Consider the following 21218-nt stretch of genomic DNA (forward strand, 5'->3'; position numbering starts at 1 on the left):
AGAGGCGAAGTGGGAGGGAGGAGCAGCTGGGAGGCGGGAGCGGGGCGGCCAATGGGAGAGGGAAGGGACACAGAAGGCAAAAGGGGGTGGGGCCGCAGGGGAGCAGCGGCGGGAAGCGAGGGGCACAAAGGGCCAGGGGCGCAAGGAACGCTAACAGGATAAAATACACAATACAGAATACGGAATAAAAATGCAGAAAGCAGAGCGAAAAAACAACTTAGCAGAAAAATGCAAAGACAGTCACCAGGGGCACACGAGCGGCGGACTCCTGGTGGCGGCAGAAGAGGGAAGAGTCAGAGAGTACAGGAAGAGCCGTGCGGCATGGGGAGCGACCAGAGGTCAGGTCACAACTCTTATTGTGTAAATAAATGAACATATCTAGAAATAAATCACTTTTGATTTTAACATAGCTATTTGCACACATTACAGACAGATGACACACGCTTGTGGGTTTCTCTGTGTGCCAAAGAGGTACAACACACAAGCGTGTGTTCTCCCTCAGCCTCCAAGGTCCCCCCGTCCAGGTGCGCCACAGGAAGAGTCAACAAGTCCTTACCCTCACCTTCTGCTGCCTCTCCCCCTCCTCTCTGCCCTGCTGACCTTGAAAGGTGGGAAGGTGGTTGATTGACTTGGCAGAAAGCTCAGGCACACGCAAAAAAAATCTATTAAAAAAATGCCATAAAGGAGGGGCGTCAGACACTCAGAACGGACCATGCTGTATCTATCCAAAATGGTTTGTGATTATGTATTTTATATGGCAAGTTAACAAGACACAAATTGCATTATGCGCACACACAGACTCAGCTCTACCCAAACCTCCTGGCTGTAATTTAGATTTCTAAATGTGGGGTGCTTGCAATCGGGAGGTTTTGCAGTTGGACGCTTCTAATTCAGAGGCCGAGAAGAGGTTTTGTCACCTCTCTGCAAACCGCCCTCCCCATCCCTAATCTGGGAAAGAGTCGACATTTACTTGGTTTTCCTGGCCAAATTAAACCCGACCGGTCGGAAACACTGCACAGGCCAGCAGCTTTTCTGACAGAGCAGGGGGTCCCCGCTTCGAAACAGACTGGAGAAAGAAAGGGTTTACTCCTCCGAACACCAAGTTACATGTGAGTGCTTAGACACACCCGACACTGCGGCTGCCTCAAATCGCCATCAGAGGCCTGGTACCCGCACCAATCCAGACACTGCTCTTTGCTTTATGTTATCAACATACAGCATAAAAGCAGTGTCGGGATTGGATTGGCAGGCGACGTTAGCGCTCATTAGGAGACCAGGGGGAATCAGCTGTGACTCCGCCTGGCTCACTGTTGAGCATGTGAGAGAGGCAGCTCGTGCTCACGTCCGGGCTGGGCGCTGAAAGGGTGTCGCCCAACCCGACATGGTCACTACCACTTTGAAGAGTGCGTGACTGGAACAACAGTGCAACGCGAGGCCTGTTTAGCCCCTCCCACCTTCATCAAGCACTTAACAACTGGCCCCCGGCTGAAAAAAAGCTGACGCTGCAGGCAAGAAAAAAATAATTGCGCGAGTTTTAAGTTTAATACTGGGGAGAGAGACCACAAATAGGGGCTGGGGGGCTACAATTAAGGGGGGCACACCCCAACGCCCTCAAAGAGGAACCGCCCCAAATGAAAGAAGAAGCATGCCAGCTGGGGGTAGAGATCAAAGCAAAGGGGACAAAGGGAAGCATTCACGTGCGCAAAGGATGAAAGAAAACGCTTGTCAGCTAGGAGTAGACATCAAAGAAGCCGAGACAGCTGTGCATATTGAGGCACGCTTGTGCACATTCTAGCAAGCTGATCGCCGCAAAAGATCATTTCTTAGAGCCCCAAAATGTCTCGCACACAGCAACGCATGCGTGACTCAGGTGAGACCTAAAAATGTACAACAACAACAACAACCTCTATGTGGCAGGCTCTGCAGGTATGTGCATTGACAGGGGGTGCAGAAGAGAGAGCTGAAGAGACAAGGGTAAGGTGGCTTCCTCCCTCCCCCTCCAGACCACTTTAATATTAGCGGAACCGGTGTGGCACTTTATAAATAACAGCAGCGCGGCTCCGCTGACGTATCCTCTCCGCTTGACAAACGTGTGTGAAAGTGTTTGCGTGGTGTCCTGAAACAGCATGAAGCTTACAAGGCGCACCACTCAAAACGATTTTCTTAAGAATAACGCAGTACTTCTTTAGAATGTGATGCCAAAGGTACCCAGCTTCTAAGAGCTACACAGAACAGGCATTAGTTAAAGCGGCACCCAGTTTAACTCATTCCGCTGACCTTAGAAGGATGAAAGGCGGAGCTCACTCTACCGGGTTTTGAATATGTGATGGAATATTGCCCGCGAATCTTTGCAGCAGTTGTCACCCACTTGTTGTCTACTGCTTCAGAGAGCAATACAAGCAGCCAAAGAAATAACAGCACCTACACAACTGGAGTTTAGGTGGCCTGCAAGCATGGTTTTCCATGATATTGTTTATTTTTTATTTAGCCTCCAAAAATAAATTTCATTCCACAGTAAAATGTTTCTCAGCAAGGGCATTTTTCACATCGGAGACGGGTTCTCAGTTCATCAGTTTTATTTAAAATGGACTCGCAGCAGAGCATTTTATCGCAAAGCACTCGAATAAAGCGGTATGCTTCAAGACAAGCTGCCATGTTTGTCCTTTCAATTGCTCTAAAATGGTCTCCATCAACCCGGACCTGGACTCTTTTCTGTTTCATCTGCGTCCCAGCGCATTTTTTGCTAACCATTCATCGAGCTCTGATAAAAGCGGTTAATGTCTACTGGAACTTATAGTCCTGTTTTATAATGGAATACACAAGACTACAAGTCCGAGAATTCAAACCAAACAATTATTGGCATAGCTAGTAGGTCTCGTCTTTGGGACCTTATAAGTGTTTAGCCATGCAACAGTTGATGTTGTTGCACCAAGGATATTGTGTTGCATAACTAAATACTTATAAGGTCCCAAAAGCCAGACCTATTGGCTATGCCAATGCTTGTTTAAAGTGTGGTGAGGTGGGTCTGATGGGGCACCGGAGTGGATGGCCTTCATGGTTGTGGCAGCCTCGTTTGTGGTGATGGTGTTTAGCCAAGATGCATTCTTTGGCTGAGATTGGAAGACTGGCTGCGAGGTTGATGGGGTCAGGTGGATGGTTGAATTTGTCTTATATGGATGAGATCTTGTTCCAAAAGGATTTACAGAGATTGATGCAGGGGTCTTGTAAGGGGTGGATGTTGCTGGTGGTGGCTGCAGGCATCATGAATTCTCTGATGATGGTGAGGATTTCTTGGCTGCTGTTGTTGTTGGCTTAGATGTGGTTGGCATGGGCTATTCATTTGGCATTTCAGACTTACTGGTGTCTTGGCTCATTCACGACTTGCTTTCCAGTTGCTTACAGTGCTCCATCACCATCATGAGTTCTTCTGTGTGCTAGTTGGCTTGTGTTTGTGATCTTGAATAGTTTTGCTGTGCTTGAGGGGGTCCAGGGTGTCGGTGCAGGTGGTGATCCTTTCATTGAAGTTCTCGATGTCTTCCATTAGGTTGCTTCTGTGCTTGAGGGGGTGCAGGGTATCGGTGCAGGTGGTGATCCATTCATAGCAGTTCTTGATGTCTTCTGTTAGGTTTCTGCTGTGCTTGAGGGGGTCCAGGGTGTTGCTGCAGGTGGTGATCTTATCATTGCAGTTCTTTTTTTTGAGTTTAGAAAGCTTTATTGAAGTAAATAAGCAATGTAAAAACCAATAATCAAAATATGAAAAAACATAGTAATAGAGTTAAAACGAGAGTAATAAAATATGCCAATTCAAGCAAATGTCCCCAAAAGGGTCTAAAACAATTCTAAGGAAAAAAGCTTTTAAAGATTTTGTTTAAGGAAGGAAATAAAGGAACAAGAAGGAGAAAGGGGCAAAAGAGAGAAAGAAAAGAAAAGGAGGGGGAAAGGAAAAAAGAAAAACAGAGAAAAAGATGGGATTAGCCTAACAAAATAGCTCATACATTTGGATGAAATTACAATATAAAAAACATTAGGAAGATAAAATAGAAGAGAAAAAGGTGCATCACATGGTAAGTCAGCTTCAAACAGATCTAGAAAGAAAATCGGTTAACGGCATCCCTTTTGATTAATAAAGTGGTTGTGGTGGCATAAGCACAATAAAGTCTATGATGATGACAAAGCAAGTTCCACCAGGCAATGTAAGATATTTTAGAAGTGTCTCTCCAGTTGGTGGTGATGACTTGGAAGGCAATTGCCAAAGCAAGGTCCACGAATTTACGAAAATTACAATGAACATCCCAAATAGGCGAAGAGCCACCTAAGAAAATGTGTACAATTTCAAAAGGAAAAGTGGTATTCAGGATTTTGTTCAATTGCAACCAAACTTTCAACCAAAAAGAGTTAATAAGGGGACAATGAGAAAACATATGCATGAGATCAGCGGTATTATGAGAACAGGACCAACAAATTGGAGTCTCAAGTAATTTGAATCTGCATAATTCATGAGGTGTAAAAAAAAGTCTATTGTAAAAAAATAACATGTCTGTGTGGTACTAGCGGAACAGGATACAATATGTATTTTAGACCAAATAGCGTCCCATGTCTGAAATGAAAATTCCTGAGCTAGGTCCCGCTCCCAAAGTAATTCCAGTTTAGTTTTAGTTCTGGTAACGTTGGAAAAAAAGAGTGTCTTATAAACTACAGCTGCTTTGATCATTGCAGTTCTTGATGTCTTTCGTTAGGTTGCTGCTGTGGTTGAGGGTGTCCACGGTGTTGGTGCAGGTGGTGATCTATTCATTGCAGTTCTTGATGTCTTCCTTGAGGTGCTGCTGTGGTTGAGGGGGTCCAGGGTGTTGCTGCAGGTGGTGATCTTATCATTGCAGTTCTTGATGTCTTCCGTTAGGTTGCTGCTGTGGTTGAGGGGGTCCACGGTGTTGGTGCAGGTGGTGATCTATTCATAGCAGTTCTTGATGTCTTCCGTTGCTGCTGTGCTTGAGGGGGTCCAGGGTGTCGGTGCAGGTGGTGATCCATTCATTGAAGTTCTCGATGTCTTCCATTAGGTTGCTTCTGTGCTTGAGGGGGTCCAGGGTGTCGGTGCAGGTGGTGATCCATTCATAGCAGTTCTTGATGTCTTCTATTAGGTTGCTGCTGTGCTTGAGGGGGTCCACGGTGTTGGTGCAGGTGGTGATCTATTCATAGCAGTTCTTGATGTCTTCCGTTGCTGCTGTGCTTGAGGGGGTCCAGGGTGTCGGTGCAGGTGGTGATCCATTCATTGAAGTTCTCGATGTCTTCCATTAGGTTGCTTCTGTGCTTGAGGGGGTCCAGGGTGTCGGTGCAGGTGGTGATCCATTCATAGCAGTTCTTGATGTCTTCTATTAGGTTGCTGCTGTGCTTGAGGGGGTCCACGGTGTTGGTGCAGGTGGTGATCTATTCATTGCAGTTCTTGATGTCTTCCTTGAGGTGCTGCTGTGGTTGAGGGGGTCCAGGGTGTTGCTGCAGGTGGTGATCCATTCATTGGAGTACTAGATGTCTTTCGTTAGGTTGCTGCTGTGGTTGAGGGGGTCCAGGGTGTTGCTGCAGGTGGTGATCTTATCATTGCAGTTCTTGATGTCTTCCGTTAGGTTGCTGCTGTGCTTGAGGGGGTCCAGGTTGTTGGTGCAGGTAGTGATCTATTCATTGCAGTTCTTGATGTCTTCCTTGAGGTGCTGCTGTGCTTGAGGGGGTCCAGTGTGTTGCTGCAGGTGGTGATCCATTCATTGAAGTTCTTGATGTCTTCCGTTAGGTTGCTGCTGTGCTTGAGGGGCTCCAGGGTGTTAGTGCAGGTGGTGATCTATTCATTGCAGTTCTTGATGTCTTCTGTTAGGTTGCTGCGGTGCTTGAGGGGGTCCAGGGTGTCTGTTTAGGTGGTGATCCTTTCATTGAAGTTCTCGATGTCTTCCATTAGGTTGCTTCTGTGCTTGAGGGGGTGCAGGGTATCGGTGCAGGTGGTGATCCATTCATAGCAGTTCTTGATGTCTTCTGTTAGGTTGCTGCTGTTCTTGAGGGGGTCCAGGTTGTTGGTGCAGGTGGTGATCCATTCATTGCAGTTCTTGATGTCTTCTGTTAGGTTGCTGCTGTGCTTGAGGGGTCCAGGGTGTCGGTGCAGGTGGTGATTCATTAATTGCAGTTCTTGGTGTCTTCCGTTAGGCTGCTAGTATGCTTTGGGCAGTGTGTGTAGGGGGCAGAAGCACAGTCCTTCTCTGAGATGTTCTTTCAGATGCGGCAGGACTTCCCGAGGTGGTGGGTCTCCTCTGGTCCAGGATGGTGATCTTGAACCTCATGAGGGCGTGGTAAGTTCAGGGGATAGGTGTTGTTTTGTTGACGCTGCTGTTGCTTAGTGTGAAGAAGATAGGGTCCTGAAAGTGTCCGGCAGTGTGGGTGGGTCTAGTGATGCGCTGAGTAAGGACGAGGTTCCCAAGGCTTTTGAGGAGGGCATTTGAGTTGGAATCATTACGATCCTCGAGGTGAAAGTCCATTTCTCCACGAAAGTGCTGGTGTCGATGATAATCCCAGATCTAGATTAATTCCGATTTCCAGTCTTTGTGTTACACGTACTTATATCTCTGTATTGCAAATGTCAAGAGAAGTCTTTTCCCATCTTTCTTCTGCATTTTACTTTGGGACTGCTGGATTCTGGTAATTTACCTTGTCTTTAATCTACAAAGACAGAATAAAAACCTTAATCCTTTCAGCTACAGCCGGTGTGAACCAATGCTCCAACCTCCCAGCTAATGCCATTCCACCAACGACGAGAAATTCTGTTTTATCTCTGTTCATCTGAATATATTTAATAGTCAACAACAAAAATTCTCCAGGCACACAGAGATATAACTGAGGTTGTGGTTTCAATATTTGTTTTTTCAAGTTATATGCATTTTTTTTCCAACATGTGTTTTGTCTCAGGCTGTTCTTGTTACGGCAAACTTCATCAGGGCTTACTAGCTACTATAAAGTCAGATTCCAATTAATGAGGAGTATTTGTGTTCAAAAGAATATCCCAAAACCTGGGTCAGGTGACCCTAGACATGCCATGAGATTTTTAGGGAATTAAGGGCGTGGTTACACTGGTTAGTGTGTGCCGAGATGTAGATTGGGTCACCATGTGTCATAGTTGAGAAATTCAACAAACAGTGTCTTTTGTATTGTGATGGGTCCCTTAATATTGTGTGTCCTAGTTATCAACGTGATGTTACAGGCTAGATATAGATGCGTTAATCACTCAGACTCTGTTTCTGAGTGATACTGGTGAAACATAGAAAATAGATTCTAGATAGGCACACAAGCTACAATATATTCATATTTAATACCTAACCACCCGACAGACAATTGCTGTGACTTACAACTTGAAGAAAAATAAAAGAACTATTGAAACCACAACCTCAATTCTATCTCTGTGTGCCTGGAGAATTTTTGTTGTTGATTCCAAGACCTCTCCAGCCGATGAAGAACGGATGGATCTTCCTTCTCTTGAGCGTCAGAAAATACTTGGACACTGAATGAATAGGACTTTGAACAATTTAAAGCTATGTGGTAGAGTGCGCTACTTATCTCAGCCATCGCACCTTTCTTATTTTCATATATTTAGTAGTCATCAGGGCATGAATGGCTGTCAAGCAGACCCCTCTACATGTGTAGAGAGGAAATGTATTGTCACATTTTAGTAACATAACATTTTCCCAGTGTGTATTGTCATTTCCCCAGTTTCCCTTAGAGAAACCCTTGTACACACCACCAAGTTTGGTGGGTGATCCATTTCCTTTACCGCCCTAGTAGGAGAGCTACCCCGGCATTCTGCTGAATAGAAATCCAACCATCTCCAAGTTGTGAAAGCTTCAAATTGGAGTTTGTACACATACAAAGTGACAAAGCAAACCGTGCCTGTGTATTCTACGCGGATGTGACTGAAAATTTTACAGAGTCAAAACATTCACACCTGGCAGGTGTTCTTTTGTGGGTTGCTGTCAGGCATCAGAGGAAACATCAGTGACTTTCTGACTGGACACTGAGAGGCTTCGTGCCATAAAACCCACTCGGATCACTTGAATGTTTATAACTTGAAACGCAGTAGCAGGGACTCAGACTCCATGAGTAGGCCAGCTTATATTTGGCTCCACTTTCCAATTGACTAGTTTTGTTTGCAAACGTCGGAAGAGCTACTGTGTCCTAAAGACTTCTGAGAACACCCAAGTGCTATATCCGAGGGTAACGTTGGACATGGGACTCTGTTAGAGAGAAAATATTCTCATTGTTGGGTTACCATCACTGTCTGATACAGGAACTCTAAAACAGATAAGACTCTACCACAGAGCGAGGAATTACAACAGCATTTATTGTAAACACACTCGAGAGGAGAGAACGCTCAGCATGGCTACGCTCAGAGTTCTCTGCCTGGCACCGGTCACGCAGATATATATACATCTATTCGCAGGTACAAAGGGCACGACATCTCTGCAGAGTTACATGAAAGCATTGAACATCCCTAAGAGCATACCTTTAGTCACATTTGTCTGTTATCACACGGCACATATTGGATACTGCAGGAGGAGAGCTGAGTACGTAATCATAGGTTAATTACTATTTGCCTGGTTTACTCATAGACTTGCACAAGGCTATTTGTAGCTGGAAAACATCATGTGTGGTTGAACTTCTTCAACACAGACTCAGGTTTCTTGTGATCAGCAAAGGAAAGGGGACGTAGGTGCAAGAACTGACAGAATGGCTATACAATGTGGGACGTAGGTCAAATGTTTAGCTGATGTTCACAATGTAGGTTACAGGTTAACAACTCAATGTTATTTGAGACATTTGCCTTATTGTGTCTTTTACTATGTTGCACCGTGTCTGATTTCTAACCTGTTCCAGCTCATGCCTTGACTGCCTGGCCTTACTACTTCAAGAGTCAATTACTCCAAGGAAGCAGTCTGGTCATTCAGTTGAAGTGCTGTAGCATTGGTTCCCTGCTGAACACTGTGCCTGCCTGTAATACTGCCCCATCACCACTGACTGATCACAGGACCCCAAGAAAAGGCGTCTCCAGCCCCTGTATCCGACGGCTCCTGCCTGAGAGTGCCCGGGTGGAGTGCCCAGGAGAGTGTTTCCAGCTGCTCTGGTCAGCACTTACTCCTGTGAGAGCTGATGCGCCATATGATATATTTCCATCTTTGGGAGTCTCAGTCCGCCTGAAGTAGCGGCTTGGAGTTTGGACATGGCCAGTCCTGGTGTCTCACCTTGCCAGAAGTATGTTTTAATGGCTGCGTCTAGTAGGCATAGTTCTGATGCCGGGACCAGTATAGGCAGCATGCTGAAAATGTAGTTAAACCTCTGGCTGCCACCATGTTCACAGTTTGGACTCGTCCCCCATAGCGGGAATTGCGGCTGCTCCATTTAGTGAACTCCCTGTGCATTGGATCAGTCAATGCAGTCATATTGTCTTTGATCATCGTTGGAAAATCGTCAGTAGTGAATATTCATATTTAATTTTGGTGGGTATTAACTGACATGGTTGTGCACGGAGGGCTTCCCTCGTGGTATAGATCCTCAAGGGTAAGACTTCACTTTTGGTCCAGTTCATTTTGTACCTGGAAAATGTTGTAAACTCTGATATGGTGGACATCGGTGCTGGCAGTTGTCCACATGCAGCTTCATTTCCAGGTTGCCAGCTATGATTTCAGTTTCCCAAGGGTCTTCAGAGCAGCTTATGGTGAATGTGAGGGGCTCTAGGGCGATCAGAAAGAGTATGGGTGAAAGAGGACATCCCAGCCTCGTACTTTGACCATTGGGTTTCTTTCACTCCCTTTCCCTTTTGCTCTTCTCCTCTTCTTTTCTTGCCTGCCATCTATTTGTTCTCATCCATGTGCACACTTCACATTATCTGTTGTTTGCATGCTCAGAATTTAGATTTTCCTAAGTGTAGAGTCAAAGTCTTACGTATTATGCATTACATCCCTAGCTTTAGCAGCATCCACTTTTTTTTAAAAATAGTGTTTATAAATTTTTCCTTTAACATTCCTGGCCTATTAGGCAGTGGAAGGTATACATAATATGCCACGACAGCTTAGACAGCAGTACATTTTCCACATCTGTTACAAACATGAAGCTGTTGTCAGTTCTGTGGCATTCTATTGTACCACTATTAAACAAAGCGAACTTTACAAACTTGAGTTCGAACGTGCTTACAGTCATGAAGTGCCATGTGGGTTTGTTGAATGCGTGTATGGGGCAGGTTATGTCTACGTATTCAGCGTGTTGTGGTTTGTCGGGTAGTGGGCTCTGTATCAGTCATTGATATTTATGCGTGGGAGGGATTAGTTGACGGTGTAGTCATTTCAGTGCACGGGTATTTCAATATCAAGACTGCTCCTCGCCCTGTTTTGGAGGAGGGAGAGGCGTGAGGGTGAAGCAGGGGAAGATGTAAAGTGCCAAACCGGGTCAGTCCCGGTTAGGGGGCGGCTGGGGAGAGATATCGGCAGGTTTGAGGAGTTGAATTAATCTTGTATGGGGTTGGTGCTGTGTTTGTCGTGGTGAAGTTTTGATTCTACGTATGTTAAATTCTTTTGCCAGCCGGGATAGTTAGTACTTGTGAGGTTCTTTTGTGTGTCGTCTTGCAGCAGCATATGTTCTGCAATCAGTGCCCTATTGAGGTCTACAATCCATATGAGCGTGTGTTGCTGTAAATTTGATTTCCATGACATGGCTAACCTGCGTTTGGCTAGGCCAAGTGCCAGGTCCAGTTACTGTCTAGTGTTGCGCTTGGTTATGCTCAATAGGAAGTGTGGTCCTTGCGCTACAACTAAGGTCTCTGTGGCCTCTGAAAGGATGGTTGCTACCTCATTCCAATATGATGTTATTTGTGAGCAATCCCAAACTATATGAATAAACGTGGATTCAGGGTTGTGGCAGCGGGGGCAGATGTCAAGGGAAGCCCTCGTACATTCGCACTAGTCTGTGTGGGGTTAGGTATGTATGATGAAGGCAACTAAATTGTGTTACAATTGCAGCGTACCAGTATTCACTAAGCGGTGCAATGAGGGTTCTGGTGTCCGGGCTTAAAGAGTTATATAGCATAGTTATTGCCCTCCTGCCCGTTCCACGTGTTAGTAGCGTTTGGAATGTGTCAAAGGTTTTATGCTATTTCTCCGATGTTGCGTGCCCAGTCTAATAGCTGGAAGAGTCGCCTCAAGCTTAGGCTGGTGTTTCTACCAGGGATGAATCAGTTTTGGCCCAAGTGCACCAGTAGCTGTGTGACCTCTGTCAGTCTAATAGCCTAAACCCTGCCCAGTATCTTATAATCTGTGCTTAAAACAGATGGGGGGGCGGTCGGATCCCATTCTCAATGGGTCCCTGCCCGGCTTTGGAAGCGCCACCAGAATGGCCTCTCATAATGAGGCCTTTAGTGTGCCCCGATCGTATGCATCCATATCATCTCAGTGGAGGCGTGGAACCAGTTGTGTACGAAATGAGGCATATATTTGTAGGGGCCAGACGTCTGCCCCTGGTGTTTCCCCCCTTGCCAGTTGCTGTATAGCCTCTGTTATCTCTGATTCCAAAATGGGAGATTCTACAATTTTGTAATGGCGGAGTGGAATCTGAGGGAGTGCTATTTGTTCTAAAAGGACTGTAGCTCTGTCCCATCGTGAGTCGAGGGGGTGCGCTGTATAGGGATGTGTAATACTGCCGAAAAGCTACATTGAGCTTGGTCTGTGTGTTGACCAAAAGTCCTTTCAAGTTATGTATGGTTGTGATAGGTGTGTGAGATGAGTCCGTCTTTAGTAGCCAGGCTAGTTTCCTACCTGCCTTGTCCCTTTCCGCATGTTCCTTGGCTAGATATCTTTTGTAGTTTAAGGCACATAGCCTGTCTAGCGTCTCCTTGTGTGACAGTCAGGTCTGTGGGTTAGTGGGTAGCTGGCATTTGTGTCTCCACATCTCATCCTCTAGACCTTCTTATTCCCTGATACGTATCATGCAGGCCCCATATACCATTATTATCATATGCATATGCATGACCACTTTGAAAGCATTTCATTCTAACCCGACGTTGGATGCTGTATCCTCGTTATCCAGAAAATATGATGTGATAGTTTGTGTTAGTGAGGGAGGCAGTGGGTCATCTTTTAGCGCTTCCAAGTGAAGGCGCCAGGTCGGGATGCTGGATCTGATTGCACCTCAAGACTGCCTTGTTTGCTGGGGGTTGTGATCCAAAAATGTGCGGAGGAGGTATTCAGTAAGGGATACTGCTGGGAGGGCCTGATGAGAGAAGTACACCAGATCTATTCTGTGTGTAGATGGTAAAGCCCAGAATAGTGGGTCTACTCTCTATGGGTAGGATGCAGGTCACGCTATGTATCCTGTAGGTGTGACATAGTAGCCCATGCCTGTAGGTGTAGGGAGATGCTAATAGACTGAGTGACCTGTATTGGTGGGCGTGAGCAATCCAGTGCTCTGTCCGGAATGCAATTAAAGTCCCCTCCCCAGTATGTTGGTGCCGAGGGGTAGTAAGGCTGGTGTCAATGACTGCAGAAACTGGGCTTGGCCAAAATTAGGGGCATATAATGAGATCAGTGCTATTGGCTTGCCGTCCTGTATCCCCTCTAGAATCATATAGTGTCTGTTTGGGTCAGTGCAGGTGTGTTGTACCTCCATTGGAGCTCCGTGTGCCACCCATGTCAAGGCCCTTCTTGTGTATCCGGAGTGTGTGGTCCCCACTATCATGCCTCTCTATCTCTTGCGCATGGAGGTGAGTGTTTGTGTGGTCAGATGATGCAATAGCAATCCCTCTCCTCCATAGGTATTGGTTTACCCGTTGGCGCTTAGTACATCCCACCAGCACACGTACATTCCATATATACATATTCTGTGTGATAGGGGTGTGCTGTACATCCATTTACGTAAGGTTGGTGTGGAGTAAGGGTCCGTGTCCCACTGCATCGATGCTACACCCACCGTCCACCCGTGAGTGTGTGTGCTCTTCCTAATGTAGGGGTGATAGTGTTCGTTTGTAGTAATAGGCATCGTCGTAACTGATAATATTCCCCTATTCCCACTCCCAGGCTTCAGCGCCAACGAGCAGTCGGCCATTTGCACTTAGCTCCAACACAGTTAAACTTTAACTTGAATGAATATAAGCAATACAGGGAGAAATACAGTGAAAAACTACAGATAATAGCTCTGTAACAGACACACAGTGTGAGTGGGAGGGCAAGGACTGCCAGATAGTCTCGGTGTGCCTGCCTGTATAGATTGTTTGTGGCCCTGGTGTGATATATATGATAGCTTTCAGGCAGGGACGGTGTGTCTACCCTGGGTGACCTTCACATGGCTGTATGCATCATGTAGCAAACCTGTATGTAGCATTTCGCAGGAGGTTGTCAGACATCTGAGGGGTGTGACATCCGGTCCTCCATACCCAACCGCTGCCCGCTGGGAGTCCGTCAGAGAAGGGGTGTCTTCTGCCGGGTTTTTGACTTTGGACCTGGATGATGAGAGAGAGTGAGGCGTCATGTATCTTTCGGCATTCCTCACTGCCCAGGGTCTTTCCTTCGCTACTTGGGCCTTGGTAAGTCCCTGCAGTTGCCGTTTGGGCAATTGTAGTTGTCTCTGCGTTTGCCACCATTGTTGCGGTACAGACACTGATTCCCTGCTGGTGGCCAAGAAGTTTTGTTATATCCAGTCCTATGCGGCCTCCGGGTGGTGCAGAAATTAGTTTTACCAATGTGCTGAATTCTTAAGGTGGCTGGAAATCGCAGAGCATATTTCATATTATATTCTCTCAGGATCTTCTTTACTGCAAGGAACGAGGACCTGCGTTGTTGTACTACTAAGGTATAGTCCGGGTTTTTGTGGAACGTGACATTTTCTATTGTCCATGGTACCTGCAGTATGTGGTCCCTGTCACTGTAGTTGACGAGTCATGCTACCACGGCCTCGGCAGAGCTCCGGGGCAGAGAGGGACCAACAGGTACACTAGGAGCCCTTTCCACTGAGAAGAACTTGGATTACATGCCTTGTAGGAACGTGTCGGCAAACCATGTCTCCAGGTATAGTTCCATGCTTTGCGCGTCCGCACGTTCCGGTACATCCTCTATGCGAATGTTATTCCTCCGAGAACTATCTTCCTGGTCTTCCACTCGATCCAGTAGATATTCAACTTCTTTTTGTAGGATTCTGAGTTGTTTGTCCGTTTCCTTTACCGTGGGCCTCAGAACGTCTAGGGTTAACTCAGAGTTCTCCATCCTGTCTTTTAGGCGCTTGTGATCTTCACACAGGAGGCCCATCTCAATGCAGAGTGAGTCAATTTTGGGTCCTATGGTAGATTTGATGTCCAGGATGGCTCCCATAAGTTAGAAAAGCGGTGTGCGTAATCAAGTGACGCTTCCGTCATGTGTCCTGCTGTTTGGGCTGTGTCCGATGACCTTTCTGCAAGGTCAGAAAAGCCCCCTGTTAGCACCTGTGGTCTCTCCAATTTATTCCTGCCCATATTGGCAGAGGGTTGGGTGTTTTATTTTGTGTCTGTGGAGGCCAGTGGTGCGTGCTTGGGCTAAGATACCGGTTGTCTTGGCGTGGTCTCCTTTTTAAAATGTCCTCCCCTGTGGTGTCCGGCCGGATTAGCTGGCTACTTTTACCTCTTCCAGAATGTGGAGAGGGCACATCCTACGCACTTTCCTGGTTGTGCAGAGTTTTCGGGACCTTTTTCTGCCTGGTTCAGGCCTCCTCTCAGCCCTTTTCGGCAGTATCCTGGGGTGTTGGGTATTCGGCGTCCCTGTGTGTCGTGACTTGTGCTTAGGAGGGATGCTGGCATATATGTTTCTTCTGGTTACCTTTACCAATTATTAAATATTGGTGAGGGTACATACAGTTTAGCATGCGGTGGCTCAGGTCTGTGCATGCCCATGCTGGCGCAGTTCATGAGCTATGTTCAGGTAGCTGTCTCCAGTATTGGTGCCCCAGTGTAGATATGGTAGGTTGTGTTCTTGTTATTTGGCGCTAGTTATGTTGGACTGGTGGTGTGTCTCCCTCTGCGGGCCTCCAGCTTGCTCCACAGCTGCTTTGCCCGCATATAATGTGCAGAGGATAAGGGGGGAATTAGTTTGTTTCTCTCCCGAGTGCGCAGTTGTTTCTCGCATCGGGTATTGTCCGAGTATCCCCCCTCCCTCTGTGAGGGGGGCTGTCTAACAGTATGGAAGTGGTGGGAAGGGATTTGGCAGTGTTGCAGGGCCGGGACTTGGGCCTATTCCGGTATTTTGTTGGGCCTCACCCAAGGCCTTGTCTGGTAGGCCATTGAGATTGGCGGCCCATCCCCCGCGGTAGCTGTTTTCCTCCTTGCCGGGGTTTTGCCGTGTTTTTGCTGCAGGAGCAGTTGTGTCGAGGAGCCCCTGTTCCTGTATTTCGGATCGTGGTCCCTCCGTTGAAGGCAGCCTTAGACGCCTGAGTCCTGGGTCCCAGCGCGAGGCACCTCCCGGCCAGGCCCCGCTGCTGGATCCAGATGCGGCAGCTCAGGCACCTCGAAAAGCTTTGACCAGGATCTCAGGGTCCCCAACGATGGTCATAGCGCCGTTGCTGGAGTGAATCGCTCCTGTACATCTCGAAATTTCAGCATCTTGTGGTTTGTTACGACGGAGCAGCTTAATACACATCTGCTCCGGACGCCATTTTGGCCACACCCCTCAGCATCCACGTTAAACGCAGTTACAAAAAGACTGTACTTCCCAGGACCCATTGGAATGCAGAGTACAGAAAACTACACCGGGTGCACTATCATGGCACACTAGATCTCAATCTCATAATTAGTCCTCTATCTCTGAAAATGCACATTTAAAACAAGGTGCATAGGCTTTTCTGTTTTCAGTTTCTATGAGTTCTAATTTGTGGTGTTATTTTTCAGTTTTTTACAAAATTTAAAAAAAACGTTATCTTTTTTTGCTCTGTAAAAATTCACAGAATGTTGAGTTTATTTCCTTCTCCTGTTTGTCCCTATTGCCATTTCTAATATCCATCTATCTTCTCCTAACTTTCTTTTTTGAATTTGCTCTTTCAGGTAATGTTTCAGTGTTTTGCTCACCTCAAAACCTGTCTCATTTCCCATTAATCGCTTTCCAACAGTCTAGTCCCAGGATGTGCAGGCTGGAGGTATGTTTGCATCTCATTATCTCATAAATATTTCATTGCAGCTGGCGAAAGGTTAATGGTCTGCATTTAACACACATTTCCCTATTGCTTTGTTCTTCAAACAAACATTAAAGATTGTCTGAAATGGTGTTCAGTGATGTGTTATTGGAAGCCAGTGTCCTACTACTCTGTTCTTTATCTCAAAATACTCCTGGGCTATAAATGCGTTATTACTGTCTGTTCCCGGTCTGTACGTGCTGTACCTGGTCATAGAAGAGAAGCTGCTGAGGGATTAGCACACAGGCTATTACATGCTCTTCGGACACAATGCAGTAACAATCCACTATCCAGCTGCCTCACCTATCACCCGTTGACTCTCGCACCTTTTTAAAGATGGAACACTTTGGTGCCGGTAAGCTGTGCTGCTGTGGGAAGGACCAGCTGAAATAGTATAGACTTTTGGTGGCCTGCCGCACGCTTTAGATCATTTGACGGTGCGTTTCACTCCATGAATTAATTTTATTCTACATTGTTGAGCTGTGCCTTTGGGATTCTGTGTGTATTTGAAAAGCAGTGCTAAGCATCTGGGCCTTTGCAAAAGCTATGTAGAGACTGTGTACTTGTCGGGCATTTGTGAGTGTTGCAGAAGGCATTTTATCTTTGTGCATTGTTGTGGTGCATTCTCCATCTTGTGTAAACAATGAGCACACCTCAGTATTGTTCCATTAAATGTGGCCACGCTCGTTTGTACAGGTGATGTTGCAAAGCATGAGTACGAGGAGAGATCTATGGAAAGTCATGGGAAATCGTGGTTCGAAAATCTTGTTCACAGGCTTTGGGCTGGAAAAGGAATGTTGACAGCAGGGCTTTGCATGTGAGGAGCAGGTGAATAAATGTAAGAACCGGGCCTATCTTTATGGATGAAAGAGTGGAGGTCAGCCAATGTTTAGGGCTTAGAGATTCTTTAGAGATTTTTTAGGAGAGTGTTTCATGTGCTGGGCATGGTCCAGGAGTGAAAGGATGCTAACAGGCTTTGGCGCACCATCCGTGCACTCGCTACACAGACGCTCCACAGCTTTCAACTATTAGAGCCATGCTGTTGTGCTATCGCACAAAGCACTAAAGTTAGAGGTGGGACAAGTCAACAACAGACCAGCTCAGCTCAGTCTCCTAGTCCAGCCGCTGATCTCCCACTCCAGTGGATAATACTGGCAAACTAAAAAAGCTAAAAAGAAATTGAGAAAAGTTAAACCAAAAAGTAAATAAAATAAATAACCTGCTGCTCTACAGCATAATGTGGGAGTCTACAGCACAATGAGGGAGTCATTTATCTATTTATTTAAAGATTTACATAGGAGAACATGACTTGAGAGGGTATCGGAGCGCTTTACAAATTATCAGGGTGCGAGAAAAAGGCAAGGCCGACAATCATAAACAATATTAGCAATCACAGGAACAATACAGGAAGTAGCAATATCCAAGCAGGGAGAACTCCTATTAGGCCAAAATAGCGCAACATCAACGATTAGGGTAAGAGAAACCGGTGGTGACTGGCAAGGTTACCGATTGGAGGGGCGGGCAAATGGGTGGGACATAAAATAAATACAAAACATTAATACATTAAATACATTGTTGAAAAAAACACCTGCTTGCGCAGGCAGGTCCTCCTCACACCTGTCTTCTTCTTTCCCAACATCACATCCAGGGCCCCAGCTAACCAATCCAGGCACTTCTTTCAGCATGAGAGAAGCTCCAAGATTGGAGGGAGAAGCGTCTCTTGGAGTTTTCGAGGACAGTAGAGGCATGTGCAGGCTCTCAATCCATCTGTCTAAGATGGCTGAGTTGAGAGGTTCATAGTGCTCATTTCAGGCTGCCTGTTGGAAGACGGCCAGCCAATGGGACATTGTTACATTCTCATTTATTTATTGTGTGTTTTCCTTTAAGTAGTCAGACCTGTCGCATGCATCTGCATGAGCTCCTGCGTGAGCCATGGCATGAGACATGTTATTTCTTAAATAGGTTCCACATTCCAGTGGAGTTAGTTAGGTTTAGCACAGTGTTTATGTAGACAGTTGAACACTTGTCACTGCACTGCTTGGACCTGTTTTCCCGTGCTGCATTAAACTCAATCTTTATACTTCTTGCTTCATTGAATGATTTCAACAAATTGGCGACGATTTAAACCACTCTGCAGCACGGAGTAAGAGTGGTATTTGGAAAAGAAATTCGTATTTATTGAAGAAATTCTGAAGATTTCCTGGTATGTTATACTTATTAATTTCAATGTACGTTTGATCGTACCAGCGGCTGTTGACTTTTCCTGTGTGCCCTGATCGCACCCGCGGCAGTATTTCGACATTTTAAAAAACGAGTTTCTTTCATGTTTGAGAAAATTCGAGTGAAATTTCCTATTTAAACCTCGAAGACCTTCGCCTTTTACATTGTGATCTTTCCTTCAAAAAACTGCAATTTTACATGTTTAACATTCGTTCTACTGTGTATTTTCATTTAAAAGGAATATCATACCGGCAGAGCTCTCTGGCATTTCTTTTCATCATTCAGACGTCTTGACGAACTATTCACGCAAGTACGCTACCTCCTACGTCATGCGCTCAGCTACGTCCTACTTCACGCGCTCAGCTACGTCACGCGCTCACGTTGTCATCCATTTTGTTATGTTTCCTTGACAACGGATGCACTATTTCTTCCGTGAAGAAATTTTGTGTCAGTAAGTGCTAAACAGTTTATTTTTTTCACGTATTTCTTTACAAATGACACAAGCATTATAATTTCATTTTTCTAACTATTTACCTACGTTTTTTGGGAACAGTTTTGCTTTTAATCCAAGTGTCAAACAACATTTTTTTTTTCCTCTTGCATGTTTCGTATTACACAGTGATTCTCAAGCATTCATACATAAGATTTACAAGACTATTCATTTTTCTCTATTATAAAAGGAAAAGAATAAATATTATTTTCACCTTTTACTTTTAAAATGCAATTTGACCCACCAGCTAAGTTCCTTCAACTCAAAGGTGATCCACCCATGCCTTGGTCAAAATGGAAGGAAGAATTCCTTACTTACATGAAAGCAATTGATGGAGAGAGAATGGGTTCTGACAGGAAAAAAAACATTTTACTTCACTGGTTGGGATCCGAAGGCCAAGTCATTTTCAGATCACTACCTCAAATTGTTACACCAGCTGATGGTAGTGGTGACTCTTTGACTGTTTATTCAGAAGCATTAGCCAGACTTGAAAAAAGATGCAAACCTAATATTAGCATTGCTTTAAATCGTTTCAAGTTTTATATGAGGAAACAAAAGGACGATGAATCGTTTGATGATTTTGTAACTGCTCTCAGATCCCTTAGTCACTGCAACTTTGGAACTATTTCTGATGAGATGATAAGAGATCAGATCATTGTCCATGTAAATTGCAAAAAAATTCAGGATAAGTTATGGGTCATGGGAAATCCTAACCTTAGTGAGACTATTGCTACTGCTAAGGCTCAAGAGCAATCAGATTTGTTGATGTATACTGTCAGAAAGGATACTATTAAAAAAACTCAAGGAGAGGAAGTTTGTGTATTAAAGAACAAATTTGATGCAAAAAAAGTTTCAACAAGTTACACATCAAAACCTAATTTTAATGGACCAAGATATTTTCAACAACAACGGTCTAATTTCCAATCTATTGGCCCGATTCACAGAATGAATTTAAGACTCAATCCTAAACTTACTACTATTTTGGTATTCACAGAATGCACTTACTACTTTTGGTATTCACAGAAGTTAGGATTTTGTCTTAAGTCTCTCTTAAGTCTGTCTTAAGTTTGTCTTAAGACAAACTTAAGACAAAAACCTAACTTCTGTGAATACCAAAAGTAGTAAGTTCATTCTGTGAATACCAAAATAGTAGAAAGTTTAGGATTGAGTCTTAAGTTCATTCTGTGAATCAAGCCCAAAGTGCTTCAGATGTGGAAATAGGTCGCACTATGCTTCTTTTCCTGGTTGCCCTGCATTAAAAAAAGATTGCAAAAATTGCAATAGAATTGGACACTTTAGTAACATGTGTAGAGATAAACGTTCTTTTTCACAAAATAGAGGCGCAGTTGCGTCCATGTCTGAAGAAAATGTAAATACTTTTTCTGATTTTGATGTTGGGGAGAGGGAAGGTTTTGTGGTATCAATTATAGATGACCATGCACATCTTGTTCTTAAATCTCCAAAATGTATTTTCCAAGTTCTTGAAATTGATTTATGTTTGATGGTAGATTCAGGTTCACCATGGACCATCATATCTCTCGATTATTTTAATGTTACATTATATGTGACTGGCGGCTAGAGAAGGCCGTGTAGGCTCCACGCAGGCATTGAAAGAATTTGGAAACTGATTTTAAAACTGTCAATTTTATCTGTGTAAACTCTAAACTGATCGCCCCTCGGCGCAACGATTGTAATGGGAAAATCTATGCAAACCTTTTTAAAATTTGCTTTCTGCACAAACACCACCTCTCGGTGCAACGTCTATTAGCAACTGTATTGTACTTACCCTGTACTGGGCTTCGTTCCGCCGCGGCTTGTGCCGTTAGAGCGGCGGGCCCACAGTAACACCACTTCCGGCACCCAACTGGGAAACATCACTTCCGCCCTGACCTGCTGCTGAACAGGCAGGTTAGCGGTATAGTGCATCCCTCCCTCCCAGTATAAATGGCACTATGGAGGAAGCGCAGCGGACGAGCGCAGCGGGAGCGCCGACTTCGCGCCGAAGTCGTGCCAAAGTCGTGCCCGTCTGCGCCCGTCCGCGCCAGAACGGGGCTAGGGGCCACCTCTGCTGCTCAACAAACCTCAAACCATGCCACTATATTCTCTTATGATTCCCAAACTCTGTTGGAACTTAGGCCGCCCGTCGTTGAAGGCTGCCTACACTCTATCGCACTCAGTAACCCCATCAAGGCATGTACCCATTGTAGTTACCAACCCACGTCCCAAATCCACAACCCATTAAAACATATCAAATGTTTTTATTAAATTGCCGCTCGCTTACCAAACATGCGGTGCAAATGTCGATCCTCTTAGAGGA

This window comes from Lissotriton vulgaris, unplaced genomic scaffold (assembly GCF_964263255.1).
Source record: "Lissotriton vulgaris unplaced genomic scaffold, aLisVul1.2 SCAFFOLD_735, whole genome shotgun sequence".
Lineage (NCBI taxonomy): Eukaryota > Metazoa > Chordata > Amphibia > Caudata > Salamandridae > Lissotriton > Lissotriton vulgaris.